Here is a 19,903-nt window from a genome sequence, read left to right as displayed (position 1 = left end):
CAGCTATAGATTTCCAATAGCTGAGTGGAGATAACATGAAGCTGTAAACGGGGCAGCTTTGCTGGCACTGACTCTGATGTGTGTCCATTCAACCCTGGGATGCCTCTGGAGCGAGCCTCGACGTGTCCCCACCTCGGGTGTCCCACACAAACACAAGCGTCTGCGCGTGTGCACGCACATGTACCGGGGTGAGCAGAGGAGGGGTAACCACAGCTGCACCCCCTGCAGCTGGTCACAAGTCATCTGACTCATTCCCAGTTACGTTTGTGGCTGTGGATTAGCACGGACAGAGGCAGGAAAAGGTTTCAGTGCAGGCTGGAACACAGCCAAGCAAGAACAGGAGCCTGTGAAGAAGAGAAAGTCTTTAGCAGCCCAGGATGGCTGTCTGAGTAAAAGCCACAGAACCTCTGTGACAGTCTCTTCAGAATGGGAAGTTACCATTGACACAGCTTACTAAAAATGTAGCACTGCTGGCTTTTAGCACTCACAGAGTGCTCCAAGCCTCACTTCCAAAGTAGAAACCAACTGCTTCCTATAAAACCAGTCATCTCAAACTTCCCTTACCTCATTAAACCACGCACTGCAAGAATGTCATTCTACTCCAAGGATTATTTTTTGTAAGAATTTTTTTTTTTAAATAAAAATCTCCCTTAAACATTCATTTATTTCCCTGTCTTTCCTTCCTAAGCACTCCCTCCTTTGCATAACTCTAAGGGCTGTTGAGTGATAGATAGATAGAGCAATTGTCATTTTAAAATTAACATACCTTGACACACATGTTTACAGATGCCTGGGAGTGCCTCACGAATTCACACATCATCTTTGCACATGTGCTGTGATTCTCCACAAGGAGAAAGATGGTGAAAAACTGCCCAGGACTCCCTGGGACTCCTGTGGGCTGTGGAATGAGATAGGGAAGGATTATCACTGCCTTCTGAAGTGGCCCAAAACTTATCTTGTACACAGTGATAAACAAATTTCTGCAACTGCAGCAGAGTGACACTGCTGGTAACTGCCACAGCTGTCCCAGGGTGAGCACTGCAGGACTGCACCCACATCTGCACTGCCTCTGACTATTTTCTACAGAGGTAGCTCAATAAAACTGAACTTCATAGAAACCTTAAGTCACAGGCATGATAAAATACAGTAAGTTATATCCATGGTAAAATGTTATCATGAAAATCCATTGATCAGCTTACAGTATTTCCATTCCTCTGGTTTGACAATATGTCTGAATCATTACGTGCAGCATAACTAAGCATTAAAATTTGGTTGTTTAAAAATTGTGAGCCTCCAAATTTGCTTTGAAATCATGTGATTTTGAAGCTTTGAGGTTATTTTGTCATTTCTACTTGTTGAGCAGAACCTGAGAGAGAGTAAGTACAGGTACCTGGTCTGCCCAGCCACTGGAGTTTGTCCCCTCTGCAGCACCAGCTAATTCCTTTGGGGACTGAAGGCCTTATAGTGTTGCCAAAAATTTTAACTACGATAAAAGCTATGTGTCAGAGTAGCCTTTCACATGCTCTAAATAAACACTTATACTTCCCAAAAATCAGGGGAGACCAGATCCATAGGTAGCCTTTGTTACTATGGTATGCCATTTCTCAGTTTAGAAAGGACAGGACTTTGCTTACATTTATCATTTCAATACCTTGTCACCCATAATTCATTTCACTTTCTCATACACTACAAGTTTTCCATATCCAGTACAGACTCTCTCTGGATCCTTTGCTAATGCTTTGAATTACTTTTTAAATTAGTTCCTCCCTGTCTCTTGTTTAAATTTTAGGTGAGGAAGGAGAGTTGATGGCGGCTAGTACTAAAGGCAAGAATAAAAACTTTGTGTGACCATTTGGAACTCTCACCCAATTATCATAATCATACTTTCTAATTTTTTTTAATAAAACTAAAAATCCATATCTAAACAAAAGCTTTATTCCTCTATCAGAAATGAAACTTTATTCATAGTTATTAACCATTATAGCAGACATACCCCTTATATAAATATCTATAAAGTAATGAGTCTTTCCTGGAATAAGATGCATATTAATTAGATCCTACAGCACTTGAGAGACTTTGGTTCAATTCCCACCAGTAAGGTCAGGAAATGCATCCACAGTAGTTAGCAGCTAGTTTCAAAATCTCAATGCACCGAGCATGATGGGGTCATTCAGTGGAGCAGATACCCCAAGGGAAGGGTAAAACAAGAGCCAGGGATTATTTCACAGCACTGAACTGGTACACTGCGGGAGTGATGGACTTTCCTTTCAGAACAGAAAAGCTTACCAGCATACTGTCCTTGTGGCCCACTCTCATTATGAAGAATGTAGCATGTGAAGCAATTAATTGGATGATATGGGCTGGAAAAAGCTCAGGAAATGGAGTGCGCATGTGCGTGCGTGCGGTGGAGACACTGACACAGGAGGACAAGGCTGCCAGGCCACACCAACCCTGCACAGCCCAACCCTGCACAGCCCAACCCTGCACAGCCCAACCCTGCACATCCCAACCCTGCACATCCCAACCCTGCACATCCCAACCCTGCACAGCCCAACCCTGCACATCCCAACCCTGCACAGCCCAACCGTGCACATCCTAACCCTGCACATCCCAACCCTGCACAGCCCAACCCTGCACATCCCAACCCTGCACAGCCCAACCGTGCACATCCTAACCCTGCACATCCCAACCCTGCACAGCCCAACCGTGCACAGCCCAACCCTGCACAGCCCAACCGTGCACATCCTAACCCTGCACATCCCAACCCTGCACATCCCAACCCTGCACAGCCCAACCGTGCACAGCCCAACCCTGCACAGCCCAACCGTGCACATCCTAACCCTGCACATCCCAACCCTGCACATCCCAACCCTGCACAGCCCAACCGTGCACAGCCCAACCCTGCACAGCCCAACCGTGCACATCCCAACCCTGCACATCCCAACCGTGCACAGCCCAACCCTGCACAGCCCAACCCTGCACAGCCCAACCCTGCACATCCCAACCCTGCACATCCCAACCCTGCACATCCCAACCCTGCACAGCCCAACCCTGCACAGCCCAACCCTGCACAGCCCAACCCTGCACAGCCCAACCCTGCACAGCACCGGGCAAAGCCCAGGGCTGCGTGGGCAGGACGAGCACTGCACTTACTCCCACCACCCGTTCAACAGGCAGACGTGTCAAAATCACCTCAACCCTCTGGAAGTGTTCCAAAGGAACGGGGATGTGGTGCTTGGGGAGGTGATTTAGCAGTGAACGTGGTGGTGCCTGGGCTAATGGTTGGCACTGGCCATCTCAGAGATCTTTTCCAATCTTAATGATTCCCAGATCTCCATAAGACTTTGAGGCTCCAGTGCTGAGCAGGGTAAAATAAGGCAAAAAGCCTTCTACACACTTGAATTTTAAATTCAGAGGATGATTCACTATTATGGAAAGATGCATTAAATATCTCATCTTTACCCATGGACTGCTAATGAACCAGGCTCTAAACACTAGAAGACTTTGTCCAGAATATGGATTTTACATGAGAACACGATTCTTTGAACACCTCTGTGCTATCAAGAGAGGTTTGTTGCTTTTTTAAATACATACTTCCATTGTTCTATCAGTTATGACAAAGCAAACAGATATAAATATGCTCTTAATCCTTGAATTTTGCTCTTCTTCCATTTTGAATTACAGCACATACATGGAGCAGAGATAAAGTATTTTATATTAGATTTCAGGAAGTTTAAAGAATCAATTAAGTTGGGTTTTTTAAAACAGAAGACAAAATTTTCCTGAGGTACTCATGGATGCAAAGACCAAAAGAAAAATGGCTTATCAGGCTCAAAGTAAAATTATTATTTATGTCAATAGGAAAAATTCTCTGGTAATTTTCACTACATAAGTAGTTGTAATAGAAAAAATCCTAAGTGAATGAGCAATCTTAATGTTTAACAGTACAAAAAATATGCTAGAAATTACAGAACTGGGGAGAGATCTTGCCTCATGAGATATCTACTCCATTACAATCCTTATTGGGGTGCCACATTTTCTCTGAAGCATTTGGCTGGCTACGTTTGGAGCCAGGATACCAGGCTACTGTGATAGCAGGCTGCACTAGCACATTATTTGAATGAATTCGGTGTTGCATATCTACACAAATCATTTATAGGCAAATGGTTTATCAGAAATTTTAGAAAAAATAACATTTGATCTTGCAGGCAGTAGATAAGTAGTGGGGGTTTTTAATTGTAATCACAATCATGCAGATTATATTCTCCAGGACAAACTTATTCTCCAGTGGCTGTTGCACCATGTGTGCATGGCACACACACACAGTGTGTATTACACCGGCTCCTCCATTACACTCACTGAAACTCACCACAGGCTGGTGGTCTGATCCCCACATGGGCCATTCACTTAAGAGCTGGATGATCCTCCTGGATCAGGCCTTTCTGTGAAACCTGGAGATTAACAGTGGAGGTTGGACACTTTTGGAGGTTGCCCACAGAGGCTGGGGAGCCATCATCTTTGGAAATACTCAAAACATATCTGGGCACAACTCCTGGCAACCTTCTCTAGCTGACCATGCCTGAGCAGGAGGGAGGACTGAGTGGACTCCAGAGATCTACCAAACTCAGCCATTCTGGGGTACTGGGAATTACAGTCCACCTGAGAGATTTCTCAGTTATAAGAATAGAAGTTATTTGCGGCACAGATCCTTTTCCATACTCTTATTTTTATCATGGACATCCCATGTTATTTTAAGGATGATCTCCTTTACCTGAGCACAATTTCCCTGCTACAGTCAAAGAGCAAAGTTACTCCAGCTTGTGCTTATGCACATAATATGAGAGCTCTTGATTACACTGAGTCTCAGGCTGGGAATCACAAGGAAGATTTTCAATGTCCAGCAGTTAAATGTGTTAACTATGACATTTCTGAAGTTCTATTTTTATATATGCAACAGAAAAACAAATGAAACAAAACACTTCTTTACAATTGCTCTTTATGATAGCATTTGTTCAACTACAGCTTTGATGATATCACTCCATGCTGCAGCATCTTAGAGTTTCAGTTTTATAAGCTACCCACATTAAGTTTTCAGAAGTAGACGTCTTTATCAGGATTTTTTATTCTTAATGAGAAAATAATCTACAAGCAGCGTTCTTACATCTCCCATAACCTCCTTGCTGTTAAAAGGTTTGTTTAAAATTTACTTCACAGAACAAAACACAATTCATATCTGGTTATTGTCCTAATGAAATCTATTTCTCCTCCTTACAGAGCTCTTCACTGAGATGCTAAAATTTAACTCACTTGAGTTATAAATACTGTGTGAATTAATAGTCAGCATTGTTTGGAAGGTTTTTTAATTGGCCTACAGGGAGACCTTCTGTATATATTAAACAGATCATGTGTCTGCCTTGCAACTAAACCACCTTTACATTTCCTTTGCACACATTAAACTCAAAGCTGTTTAATGTTTTCTTAGAAGTATTTGGGTTTATTGTTCACACCAGGAATGCGTTAATCAGCGCAAACCAGTTTTAGTGATTGGTCTGTAGTGATGTCATCCTAGAGTCATAATGCCCCACAAATAAATAGGTTTGGCTGTTCTTCTTATTTTTATTTATAAATTCTGTTTCATAACAGCAGTGAGATGCTCCAGGCCATGCACTTCTTGGGGATTATTGCACTTGTCAGGTGTTTAAAATCACTCAGTCCTCTGCCTGTGCCTTATAATACCACTGGAGGTATATAACCAGCCAGAAATACACTGCCTGGAGTGTCTTAATGCTTTATTATGACATATCTAACTTTCAAAATAAATTATTTATTTGGAAGCTTGGAAGTGTCATAATGATATCCAATCAGTAGCTGAGAAATAAATATGAAATCAGGAGAACACACCAGAAAGAGAAAGAGAGAGGGTAGAAAAAAATACCAGCTCATCAGTCATCCCAGGCCAAAACAATGTGTGGCTATAGACACAGAGATGGGTGTACACAACCAGTGGGTTTCTATTTGTGCACAGACCTGTATCTGGTGAGAATCACACGTCCATGTCCCTATCTGATTGCTGATAAAACCATGGAGCAACTGCATTGAGTTAATATCGCAAATGGAAAACATAAGTGGGCTAAACAGATGTCAATAAGTAGACCTCCTATTAAATAAAAATTTAGAACATTCTGTACTTGGTCTGTTAAGTCATTCCATATTTAAGAAACAGCTTCTGTGTTTCATGGAAAGGAAGCCTAGCTACATCAGTTGACATTACAAATTGCATATCACATCATTATCGTTACAATCACTAAACTACACACATTATTCACAACTGAAGGTTAAAAGCAAAACAGAATAAAACAATGTCATTTTCTAAAAAAAAACCCAAAAAAACCCCAAACAAACTAATCAATTTTACAACAACTAGAGAAATTTAATACTCTGGGGTTTAAATTTTTAAATTAAATTCCAATTTGTAAATTATTATGTGGAAATAAGGAGCTCTTCTTAGGCAATTGTGCTAAATAACAGTGCAAACCCTGCAGGGGACCAAATTATCTTTCAGTGAGGGAATATGAAAAGTTTTTTGGAAAAGGGCCAGTTTTAGGTAGGGGGTGTTTAAAGCCTTGGGAGTTACTGTAGCAATAGAAAAGATTAATAATTTGCACATGTGAGACTCCTGGCAAGCAGGATGCAGCTGTAAAGAATTAACCCCTCCTGAGAGACATAAAAACATGGAGCAGCTGAGAAGAAAAGGGTGAGGGGAGAATGCAAAAGTATGCAGAGTACAGATGTCCTAGAAGAGAAAAATATGTAAAGTAGGGTTGAACAATGTACTGAGATTTTGTTATTATTTGGGAAGGAAAGGGAATCTTCTTGGCAAATTGTGGGTATATGGGAAAAAATTAAATACCAGCAGAAGAGAAAACAATTTTCTTATTACTGCCTGCAAACGCAAATAAACTGAATAAAAAATCTGAAAGCTTCTAAGTCCTTATTGAAAGGATACTCTCCAAGTGATCTGGCCTAAAGCTGGACCAAGCCGGCTTTGTTTTGGTGTTCATGCATGCCTGCCCCTGCTCTGCGCGCTGCCTCCATCGCTCCTGTGCGCGGGCAGGGCGCTGCACACGGGAGACGCCGCAGTGATGGGAGGGCAGGCTCACACACACTGCCAGCACGGCAGATCCGGGGAAGCATTGTCTGGCTGTGGGGCTGGAGCTGCAGAATCCCAGCTCCCAGTGTTTGTTCTTCCTGGCTGCCTCCCAGAATAATTTCCCTTGTGCGGGTCCAATTTTGCAGCTGCTCAGCATGGCAGAACCGCCCCCTCCCCCGGCCAAATGCAGCGGGGCGGTGCATGGGCAGAGCATGGGCGCACTCGAGCTCAGATGATAACTCTCTCAGAGCCCGGTGGAAGGCCAAAGCAATCCCATTTCTAGGGTGTATTAGAAATCTGAGACTATTGCCCTTCGAAAGGAGAAATTAGGCTTTAGAGAGGTGAAAGAGGTAATCCTTCTGCTGGTTCCTGTTGCTAAGTATTTTTTAATTTTCTCTTTGGAAAAACAAATTGGTCAAGAGAATGCTGGAAGTGATCATTAACTCAGAGAAAAAAATGGAAATGTTTATTTAGATTAAGTCACAGAAAACAGCATCCTTCTCTATTAAACAAAAGAAATGGTCTTGAAAGTAATATCTCTTTAAATGTTACATGGATTATCTAGAATCCAGATGATGGACTTCTTTTCTTTTTCTCCCCATTTCATAAGGAAATACATAAACAGATCACTTAGGTTTACTGCATTTAGATTTAAAAACAAGACCCAAATTCCTGTATGAGCTAAAGCAGATTCTATTTTTAAAAGAGGAAACTAGAAAGAAGACACTTTCAACACCGTGACTGTTTCAGCACAGTACTTTTCAAGTAAGTACATTCAAAGGGCTCTTTGGAGGCCTCAGGAGATACAGAACCAATAGGTTCAGAGATTAATATACCTCCTTGCTTCCCATACTTGTTCTCCAACAAATAGAGTATATTACAGCTGCTCAAGGGTTTCCTGGTCCATCAGATTTCACGACTGTCCTCTCCCTCTTTTCCTCCCACAACTCCAATCATGTTAGCTAGGCACCAGGGAAAGGTGGAGCACACAGCTCCAGGTAGTGCTTTGGAAGTGGTGTAAAGCAGGCATGGAACTGCAGGCGGATGCATCTGTATATAGTAAATTTTACCCTGCTCCTGTAAATAATCTGGTTTGCTTCAGATGTTCTAGTTCACAGGACTACCTGTCACTCACACCAATTAGGTGGGCACCAGTTCACATCAACAGTTCTGTACTGCAGCCACAATGAGATCTGGCAGATTCCTTTTATGTAGTGCATCTTTCATACGGTCTTTTATCCCCATTTATGTAGATGCATGTAAAACTTTGTCTCACTCCCTGTGCCTTGCATTTCTCTGGGAGAAGCATGTGACCTACCCAGCTTCTTTTCATTAAAAAGGATATTGAAGACATCCTAATTCCTCACATCACTTATTTCTTTCCTCCCTCCAGTAATTTCTCCTTCTCTAGCACAGAAAGCAAAAAAACCTTTATGGAGTCACCTTCACCTTTGTTCAGGCTCAGTTTTTCACAAATCCACCTCCAATATACCAACCCCTCTTTAAATGGCAACTTCTGTCATAGATCCCAGTATGGACAAAGTTATTGGGGCTGCCATAGATGATATCTATGCAATGTAGAGACAGAAAATTTCAAGGTGACTGTACTTTACCTGGAGAAATATTTTTGTGACAGAATACACATACAGCTGAACTGTATACTCATTTTTGCATTGTAGCCACCCTTGCTACGAGACCATATTAGGCCCTAAACAGATGTCCACAAATTATCCTAAATAATGAAAACGTTTTGGGCTCATTTACCTTAAACTCAGCAGTCACCCAGGATACTTCCATCAGCTTCTGTCTGCAGGATAAAAAAGAATCATATACAGGCTTTGAAACTGAATCACTGGCTCAACTATGTAAGTCAATATAACCACTATCAATATCATCATATCAAAACCTTGGGTTTACTGTACATCTATTTAAAACATGCTGATTGTTTTTATATCCTTTGATTGACTACAGGTTGATTTATCAACCAAAGCATACAGTGTGTCCTCTAAAATACACACATACAAACATACCTGTCAGCAAAACAGAGGGTCAGACATTGCTACAAGTAAAATCGGTGCTTTATTGTAAGCCCCTACTTAAAATTACTCTTAATTCACTGGGCTTCTACCAAATGATCTGAATCTTCTCAAGCCTGTTAACATTTTACTTCCATATTTTAGAAAGTTTCAGCTGAAATAATTTGTTTTCTGGGAAGAGGTATCTTTGTTTGAATAAAATTTCCCAAATATCACATTTGAACATAAACAATTTAAACAAATAAATATAAACTAAATTCTTCATTTAGTAAATATATAGATAAAATCCACATCTAGCAACTACGGAGGTGCCAATGGTTTAGTTTACTCAGCAAGCTGGTATACCTTTCCAGGCCCCAATAACCATTCAAAGGATTCCTAAATCAAAAAAATCCCATAAATATTTCTAACAACTTCTGAGAGCTTTTTCTTTTCTTTTATGAATTCACGTAATTTTCTTTAAATCCCTTGTATTTTTTGGCCTCTGTATATTCCATAACAGTGAGTTGTGATAACATGCCTTATAAAAAGGTAATCCTCTGTTCTTCACTTGCTTTACCTCTGTGCCTGAACTCTTTCCTTGTGTGCGTCCTTATAGCTGTACTGTGAACAAACCCGAGTTTGTGCCTCTCCCCACAGTTATATATAGCAGCTGCTATATATATGTGTGTCTCTGTGTACAAACTGTGTCTCTCCTGTCAGTGTATCAACATCCAGGGCACCACTGCAGATACACAGCTCCATCCATGAGCACCAAAATCTCTCCAAAATGTGAATACTGTGCATATTTCAGATTTATGGGAGAAAAAAACAATTCAGATAACCATGAATTTGAAATAATTTGTGCCAAAAGATACAATTACAGCATAGCCACCATGACTGTAGGGGAAAAACAAAAGTGACCTTTTTCTGTTCAGCACTCAGCAAACCATTCAGCTCTTGCAAAGTGCTACATCAAAACACTACATAAAGATATGATTTAGGAATACTTTCTTCCAGATATTGACTGCAACACTCCAACATCTGTGTGCATGCTTATGCCAAAATCTTGATGTGGTTTTCACATCAATCTTACCCATTTACAGACTTGGGACCCAAAACAGAAAAACATGTTTCATTATCAAACTGTCTAACAGAAAACTGCAAATTAAGTATCTTTAAAACTGCTCAGTCAGGTAGTACAAAGGTGCTATGCTTGCAAAGGTTTCCACATAGACATTTTAATTGCATTAAATTGTGACTGAGAAATGAGGCTGGCCTTGCAGTGCATATATTATGTAAATAGAAACCATTTAAACATAAAATTATAAAAAATAATGGAAATAAAGAAGATTTTTATTTTGCACATGGAAGTGGTTCCTTTTTCAAGTCTGTAATAAAAGATGGATTTAAAAAAATTAAAAATAACAAAACCACTTTGGAAACAAGTAGAAAAAAGTGCAAGGAACAATTTAACACCCTCTGGGAGAAGAAACCAGGCCATAGACTAAAGATAAGTAAGTGAAGAGATACTGTCTTAGCAAAGATGAAAATAAGCATATGCTGAAATATTTCCTGGAACAGGGTCTCGAGGCCCTAAAACATCTCTGCTTGCAATTCTGATATTTTTAAAGTAATTTCTGAATAAAATCTGTCCGGATAGTTCAAGGAAAAAAAAAAAAAGCAAGTGTCTGTTTCTGTGAATGCAAAAAAGGAATTAATAGCAATACACCCAGAGTGCAATTTAATGCACAATAATTAGTTTTTATTGATATGCATTTTTTAATAGAAGCTGTAGTAGTTGTTTGTTGAAAGAGAAATATTTTATGCTTTGTATCTGAAATCCATTTCTTGCAATGCATTTTCTCTCTGTAATATTGCAGGAGATGTCCTGTGAAACACCTTCTCTCTTTAAACCTTGATAAAATTCTTGACTATGTCAAATGCAATAAGTTTTAGACAAATTACTGTCATCTCCATGAGCTGGAGAGTTTGAAGAGAGCACAGCAAGTGTGTTTATTTGCACTATGCACATGCATCAGTGTGGTGTGTGTGAGGAGCTCTGGTACAGCTATTTTACAGCCACTGTGAAGAGATTTTTTTCCTATGTCATGCTAAAAGACTGTAAACCTTGGTGATGTCTGTCTTATGCAATATAACTCGTTCTAATTGTTCTACAAAGAGTTCTTTGACTTAGTAACTTCTTCAAGCCACTCTTTTCAAAAGACCTATGGAAAACCCCACTCTCATGATTATTAATAATGTAGCTACTATAAGAAACTCTCAGAGTAGCAAGGAAAAAAAGCCCACAGAGACAGAACTTAATTTTATAGTGGTTGGTAGCGCTTAGTTTCATTTTCTTAAATGTTTCAGCCAATGAATAAAGAAATAATTTGAAAAGGAAATAGCATCTACAGTATTTGAACTTGCCTTTAGCATAAAATGTTTTAATGTTTTGAGTCTATCTTTGACAACTGAAACAGACTTTACTGAATACTGGTAAGAGTTCACTTTGTAATAGAAAAGTAGTCACTCCCTGTGATCACTGTGTCTTTTTAGTATGCAGCCCAGAGGATTCAGAAAAAGATTACATTTACAATAATTAACATATATGTAAATGGAGATCATGGCTATGAATGATAAATTTTCATAGCAATTTAAACCTTGTTCAAATTAATCAACCATACAGACACTTGATTAATGAAAGGCAGCGTCACTTTAAAATGCAACATGTTAATACATATTACTGTTATCGCTGATCAAAGAATCTTTAAACATAAACCAATTAAAACAAAGTTCAATCTACATTTTTTACTGGTTTAATTCCTACAGAATTATAAGAGTATTATAAAAATTTACGTATTTTATTCTCCTTCATATCTATTTACTAAATTGACTGTAGTACAGAATCACACAAGTAATTCTGCTACTTCATTAATATGATTGGATGTGAAAACTACCAGATTAGTTTTTCAATCTAAGCATATACATAATGGCTGATTGCAAAGTGGGCAAAATGCATCCAATTTCATTCTTCATTTGTAAAACCAGTAACTTGCATCTCATCTCTCCTATTCTCCATTCAATCGTCAACAGACCGGTCACGCAGGAGCTTTGAGTGACTGATAGCCAGGGAGCTGTTTGGGAACACTGCCCGTGTGGCACCTTCCCAACATCACCTATTTTCTAGCAACAGGCAAGGCTAGAGAGTTTTATGAAAATGGTGGATTTTTGCAGAGGTCCCCCAAGCATCCAAAGAAGTTTTGCTAATTTCAATTCTTGCCTTACATAATGATGTGTGCCTTGACATGCAACTCTGCTTCACTTCACTGGGAAATTTTACGTGTATTTTTCATAAATATATTTAGATAGATGCAATTTCTTTATTGCTACTAATGAAAAGGCTCACTAACTTCTAAGGTGTAAAATTTTTCTCCCTTTACCTCATGATCAGGAAAACCTAGTAAAAATATATAGCACATTTCAATTGTTGCCTTAATGAAGACTTAGATGCTGTGGTCATGAGAAGAGAATACATGCCAGGAGGAGACTGAAAATGATTAGCTGACTTCTTTTTCTTTTAGTCAAAATATGTCTTTAATACATATTTCATATGTAATTTGTATGTCCAAATACTGAGCTTTACTGGAAGTGGTTGTATTGGTACAAGAGTAACAGACAGCAAAATCAAAGTAAAAACATTACTTTTACAAAAGAAATAGAGATGACATAGAGTTGAATTTGGAAAATGGATCCAGTGGGGCATATGTATAAAGTATCCTTGTCATTATAGGAGCTCCCACACACTTGAACACTACTTGGATTTCAATATTAGGAACCAAAAATATAACAAAAACAGCCTACTAACCACAGGGAGTATAATAATTGACCTGTTTCCTCTCCCTGTGGTAAAACGAGTTTCTGGTGCTAAATACAGTCCTTGGGAGAAGAAATACCTGTTAATGTTTTCCAGACACAACAATCTGATAATAAAACAGTGCATTCCTGCAGACAAGCTTGCAGAGATGCAGCCCACACTAGAGATCATGGTAATACGCAGTGTGCAGAGTCCCTAAGGAGTTACATTTATCTTGCACTACATTTTTGTACAGTTTTTGCCAGAAATCTGCCCCAAAATCCATCAGTCTCTAGGAGCACTTCAAACCAGGTAAGAACTTCAAACACAGCAGTCTCTTGAAAGAATCCTCTGTAAGTACTCAAACTGTCCCAACTACAGAGAACCTCCCAAAGCCTGAAGCTGCTCATGGTTTCAGCCGCCTCTGGATCAAACCAGTTTGGACCATGTAACTTACCCAGTATGTTGAATTTCATAGAAGATTGAGACTACATTGGCTTTACTGCTGTCTTCTGGGCTACATCTCATGGCCTTGAAACCAGCCCCAAGGTCATTTTTGTCATTTCCTGATTTGCTGACTTGTGCCCTGGCTTTTAGAAGAAAACGCTCACCTGTGTCCTGCACACAGCCAGGGTTTTACACGCTGTGCAGACCCTCATTCCTCATGCAGAAGTCTCCATCTCTCCCTTCTGGATTTGTGAGTGGACAGCCTGCTTGGGAAGCCTTCCTAGGGCAGCCCTGGCAGCACCTGCAGCAGCAGCTCTCAGCACTGGTAGTCAAGCTGCCTACACGCAAAAGGACAACAGGAACAGGAGCCCTATTCTCTAAAACAAATGCAGAAAAAAGCAGATTCCAAAAAATTCTGTGCCTTTACAAAACAGAAACTCTGTTGCCTTCAGGTGCTCTATGCTTGGTGGAGAAAAATCACCATGTTAGAGGGTGCCTTGGGATAAATTTTTCACGTGCAATAATTTATTTATTCATATTTTCCACAAATTTTTTGCTTTACTTTTTACATTTTTTTAATACTGTGGTTTTCTACATATCCAGGTGTTTGACAGGTTGGAGGAAAGCTTGTAAATGCTTCCCACAGCTGACCTACTGAGTCCAAAGTGACTGAGAGGGAGCTCACAACTCTTTCATCTGACTTCTGTCGGTCAACGCACTCCTCTGGAAGTGCTGCAGAAGATACAGCTAAGGACAACTTCTAGACTCTGGAAAAGTACCAGAGCTGCTCCTTCTCACTTTCTTGCATAAGATGAATAGTAAGGATGATTATGCTTCAGCTGGACTACTATTTTAGAATACTCTTAAATAAATATTGTAAGAAAGATGGCAATATCGTAGATATAATTGCTTTTGATTTCCTCTTCTAGTTATATACTGACATTATAGTCCCTCAATAACTTCCTCATTCCTGGTGTATTTATAGCCCTTCTCACTAATCTTATTTAGCTGTGTGATTTGGAAAGGGAGCACTTGGCTGGCAGCTGGGTTGGGTTAACTTACCCTTGGGGTTTAGAAGATCTTTTTCCCCTCACTAGTGCCAATGGAGGCTGCTGAAGGAGGATAAAATGTTTGTTTTGGGGGGACACTGGGACAAGAAGCCGAAGGATTTTTTATTCTATTCACAGCACAAAGTATGCTCAGCTTGTAAGGAAGTGTGTGTATTTGTTGGCTTGTAATTTTCAAGCATGTGTTTTAGCAGGAAGCAGAAGTGGAGACACAGCAGTAGTCTAACAAAGAAGGATCCATTAACTCGACTTCTTTTACTTTCTACCAGATTGCAATTTTTTCACTAGTTGAGGAGTGGTAGTTCTTGGTAGCTGGAAAACAGAGCTACAACCTGGCATCAATCTTCTTTTGAGGGAAGTCAGTGGTGGCTGTGGGCTATTTTGACACTTGACTGCCTGTCACCCAACATTGGCATCCAGCCTTACTAACCCCTGCACAGCTGCAACTACTTTTAGTGAAGGAGATTTTGATGCAGAAATATTGACCAGTGACACAAGACTGGCCTAAACCATGAAATGATGGCATTGACAACATCCTGGCTGAGTGATACAGAAGTGCTAGAAACATACATTTTTAATATCTCCTGAAGAGTAAAATATAAGCTCCAGAAATTGTTTTTGACAAATTTGGGAATATGTGTGGATATCTCAGGATCAATTTTTAGTGGGTATAGAAAGGGAAGGTCATTGGTCAAGTAGATATACTTCCCTTGTACATCTACATTTGAAACTCAGCAGGAAATTTCTCAACCCTGTTTTATCATTCCTTTTCTTAAGCTGAGAAAGACGTTTGAAACTCAGCTCTTACCACTGCATTTCTATATCCGAATACCAAAAAAATTGGAGCTGTATTTTCCCAACTGGTTTCTTATTGCATTAGACAATGCTGTGCTACTGTGTTCAATTGAATACTGATAGTTTTTACTGCACTTATATTTGCCAATTTTGTAAACCTTTGGTGATGTTACTCTCCAGGTGTTGAGTTCTGCTACATGAAGACCCAAATTCACTATATTTCTATTAAAGTTCAATCTTTGCAATAAACTTTAAAGGATCTTTTCATTAGATTTCAGGAGGAAATCAAATGAGTAAAGAGAGATACAAATTTAATAGATGTAAGCCTTGTTTCTCACAAGCTGAAACTGTAAGTGCACTGGTTGCCAATGGGATTCTGCCAGAAGGAAAACAGATTCTGCTTTCAAAATATCTACATAAGGAAAAAGCCACTAAACAAGCTACCAAGATTGAAGATATCACTGGCTGTGCAAAACAAATCCCTCTCACTCAGGCTTCTCCAGCTTTGTTTGAATTAATTTTATCCTCCAAAAAGCCTAAGATTGTGACTGAAAGAGAATTACACAACGTGAGTAGTTTTAATTTTGAGTGTTGAATGAAACACATACTTAAACTTCTGTATTACATCACAACCCCTGTACTCTTAAAAATAAAAGTTCTAATGGCATAAAAATAAACCCTCTCACTCTCTGTGAAATACAGTGCCAGCAATTAAAGTAACCAGTGAATGTCACCCACAGACAAAGGTACCCTGGCACGCCCACGTGGGTGCACACGGGCTATTACAGCTCCAGCCATGGGAGCTGGCTCTTCACCTCAGCCCTCTGGAGTGGGTCCCCACCCTGATTGTGCCAGCAAAGAATTGTCCCACCCTCCGCAAAGCCTGGCCCCGGAGCGGATGGGATGTGCATGAAGGACACTTCCTTCATGAATCTGCAATCTCCCTGGCAAGAATCTAACATTAAACCAACAGACATTATTCTGCCTGCAGCAGAAATGCAGAGTTCAAACAGATTTGTTTAAATGTATTTAGGAATTGTGGTAAGATATTTTAGAACATTGTAGCACACATGTGTTAGCACAAGCCCAGCCAATTAGGGTAAAACATTCTGGATGTTTTATTCCCGTTAACCCAAACATCAACAAGCAATCTCTTCTGGGCTATTGCTAAGATGCCAGTGTTCTAGATTTCCAGTTTAAGGGCTGAATGAAAAAAAAAAAAAAAAAAAGCCTAAAAATTTAGATTACAGAATGACCCTGACTAAAGTAGATTAAAATTGGAAAAGTTGCAGTTGAATGTATTATAAGAATTTGTTTTCTATAAAATATATTAGTGGGAAATTCATGTAAATCTATCTCATTTTCTGACTTTGTAAAATAAAAACATTAATCTAAATATTAAAGTCTTAAGCTGTGGGTTTTATATTTAAGATAAAAATTCTGAATCTAGTAAAACTTAAATTCAGTTAGGTATGAAGATTCCAATTAATTTTACTGAATATTATTCATATGTGAAAGTATCTCTTGGTGCCTTTGCAATATCCTAGACAAATTTTCCTGTCCCAAATCTTTCCTAAGAGCCACAGGTTCAAATCTATCCTTTCTTTTATTGACCCACAGAATTGCTGTGATAATTTTATTCATTTAACTATTTAGAATGTTGATATATTTGCCTGTAGTTATGTATTTATGACTGCAGCATTGAAAGCAGAAAAGCAGCATTGGTATCAGCCTCCCCACCCTGTGGCAGCCAGGGAGGGAGAACTGGAGGGTTTCCCTGGGCTCCCCCAGCAGCCCCAGCCAAGCCCAGCCTAAGGCAGGGCAGCCCAAGGACGGTGGGGCAGTGGAGCTGAGAGGCCAGAAATGGGCAGTGGAACAAATCCTCCAGGTTTGTTAGCTAGGGTATTTTACAAAGGAGGCTGACCCAGAGGTAAGGACAGCAAGGAGGTCCTTAGGAGTGCCAAGACAAGGGGAGCAGGATTCTGCACACCAGACAGGGAGCCAGAGAGAGGAACACATTCACAACAAAATCATATTAGTTTAGGATCAGGATTAAGTTTTGGATTCCAACAGAAAGGTTGGGGGATTATTAAAAATGCTGTTTAATTGCTGTGACTACCTTCCCTGTTAAAGTGTTAAACCTCTTGTTTCTCATTCATTATGGAACAAAAGACAGAGCATTTAAAATACTCCTTTGTCACTAAGACCTATAGGATAAACTGCTGCCCTACTCCTTTCCTATTAGGACAAAAGAAAATAAAATATTCTCATCCAATTATACTGGTAAGGTGATTGTTGAAATAGCTATGAGCTATGATTTGGGAACATCTGTGCTCAATATTCATACTTCTTTGCCAGAACATATTTTTTTAAAAGTCTGCACTATCAGGAAGTGTAAAATCCATGGTTCCCATGTGCAGCCCTTTATCCAGTTTGTCTTTACACCTGAGGAAGAGGCTGGGATTTCTGGTATCATGTTACCCCAGACTCCAGCAAGAGGTTCTTACCACAAAGGTACTTTCATGATTACTGTTGCTAGTGGAACTGCAAAGTGTCAGAAACTGTAAAAAGGGGTGGGTTTGTTGTGGGGTTTTTTTGGTTTGTTTGTTTTGAGGAAAAAAAAAAAAAACTACTAACAAAAAACCCACCACAAAACTTACTCCAGGCAAATCTTTAGTTATTCTTACAATGTATAACAGGGCCCAGTCTGAGCTCAAATCTCAATAGATTACAATCCACATCATCTCACATTTGGCAAAAGTGCCAATTCCACAGAGCTACAAAGAACAATATCTATACTTAAGTCCATACTCACCTCAATCAGTCTGTGTCTGCGCATTCTGTGGGGGATTTAGAGGATGCACAGGTCATTGTATCAGAGAATTGAAGAGACATATTACAGTACATTATGCTGGGCTTCACCTGGACTGGACACACATGAAAGAGAATTCAGCTGCCACAGCTCCCTTTGTATTTCCGTTTTTCAAATTCTGAAAACAAGCTGAAAAGGAGAAAAAGGACTCAACTTTTTTAAACCCACAAAAACTACTGAATAAAGATATAATCACAGGTTTGAATGAAGGTAAACAATGTTATCATCAAATTACAGGCCGTTTTAAACTAAATATTCTAAACGTGATATTTCCACATTCATGTAAAATTTGTTTCCTTCTACATTAATTGCATTACAGAGATTTAATAGAATGCCTAGTTAAATTGTTAGAAGAATAGGTAATATCCATATAAAAAGAAAAGAATAAAATATGGCACCTGGCAAGGTTTTAAGTTAAAAGCTTACTGTTACTTATTTTGTATTGAATTTGTATAAATGAGTCAAGAAGATGGAAAATACAAATGAGAAAAAAAATCCTATAACAAAGGAAAAATTACAGTGTAGGATTTACCAGCCATTCAGGTTTGCATTTCAACAAAACAGCCTATATCTTGGATTTGTGTGGAACTGGTTTTGAATTTAGAAATAATATCTGCATTGGATGTAGATTAGATGCAATACTGTACTGAAAATCATCTTATTCTTCCACAGATTTAGACAAAACTAATTCTTCCACACCAGATCATTGCCCTTTGTGGGCATATCCATGCCTCAGTCAAAACTTACTCAACTTCTAGATACGGTCGCAGAACTGGAGGGTGATTCTGGGAAGCACCGAGAGCCATCAGCCCAAATTACTTCTATGAGAATTGTAGACAAAAGGCTCCTCATGCACTCAGGGAGCAGAGAAAAGATGAAGTTATTCATAGTAAACTCCAGCTTATTATAAGTATGAAAATGTCTACAGATAAATTTCTGAAAGCAATTTGATGCCTTCTTTCTGAATTTAAAATGTCTCCTTCTTTAGGAAAGCTGATTGTGCAGATGAGTCGTGTGCCTTTTCATAGATATAAACAAACCATTTCAATTTTCATTTCTTTCAAGGTGATAAACTGGGAAGCTAGTGGGTTTAGCTGGAATGCCATAAGTATATTCATGAAGGTAAAGAGCCAGATCCAGTCATTGAGGAAATGTGTTTGTGAGAAGATGAGCAGCCACGGAGGAAGAATTCAGTAAATTCTGGTTTAAATCTTTCCTCTCCTTATTTTACCAGTTCAAGAGAACAGGCATCCCTCCTATACATATATATAACAGTTGGCAATTACAACAGAGTAAGCTTTGATTCACAGGACTTTGTTCATTAGTGATGACCTACACCATTAGCCACGTGGTGAAAGGGTTTTCACCAGACAGCAGTAGCTGCAGCAAAGTCTGCACTTCACTTATTTTCTGTAAAAGACCTCACATACTTATCTGTTTAATACTTTTTGAAAAAATTACTTACTACCTTGTTGTCTTCCCCAACACAGTGTAGCTTGTCTTTTTCTTGTGAAGCAGTTTTGTGTGAGGATTAATTTTGACATGTTTGTAGGTTACCTACCACTAAGCCACAGGAATGCCTAAGTTGCTCTTTTGCTTTGTGGTCTCCAGATGGTGGAGAGTGAAAAGTTATATGAACAGAAGAATTCTGGAGAATGAAGTAAACACTGCCTTGTCACAAAATTTTACTTTTCCACTCTT

The sequence above is a fragment of the Prinia subflava genome, chromosome 6 (assembly GCF_021018805.1).
Source record: "Prinia subflava isolate CZ2003 ecotype Zambia chromosome 6, Cam_Psub_1.2, whole genome shotgun sequence".
NCBI classification, from domain to species: domain Eukaryota; kingdom Metazoa; phylum Chordata; class Aves; order Passeriformes; family Cisticolidae; genus Prinia; species Prinia subflava.
The sequence above is the reverse complement of the archived record's forward strand: the minus strand, read 5'-3'. Positions refer to the sequence as shown.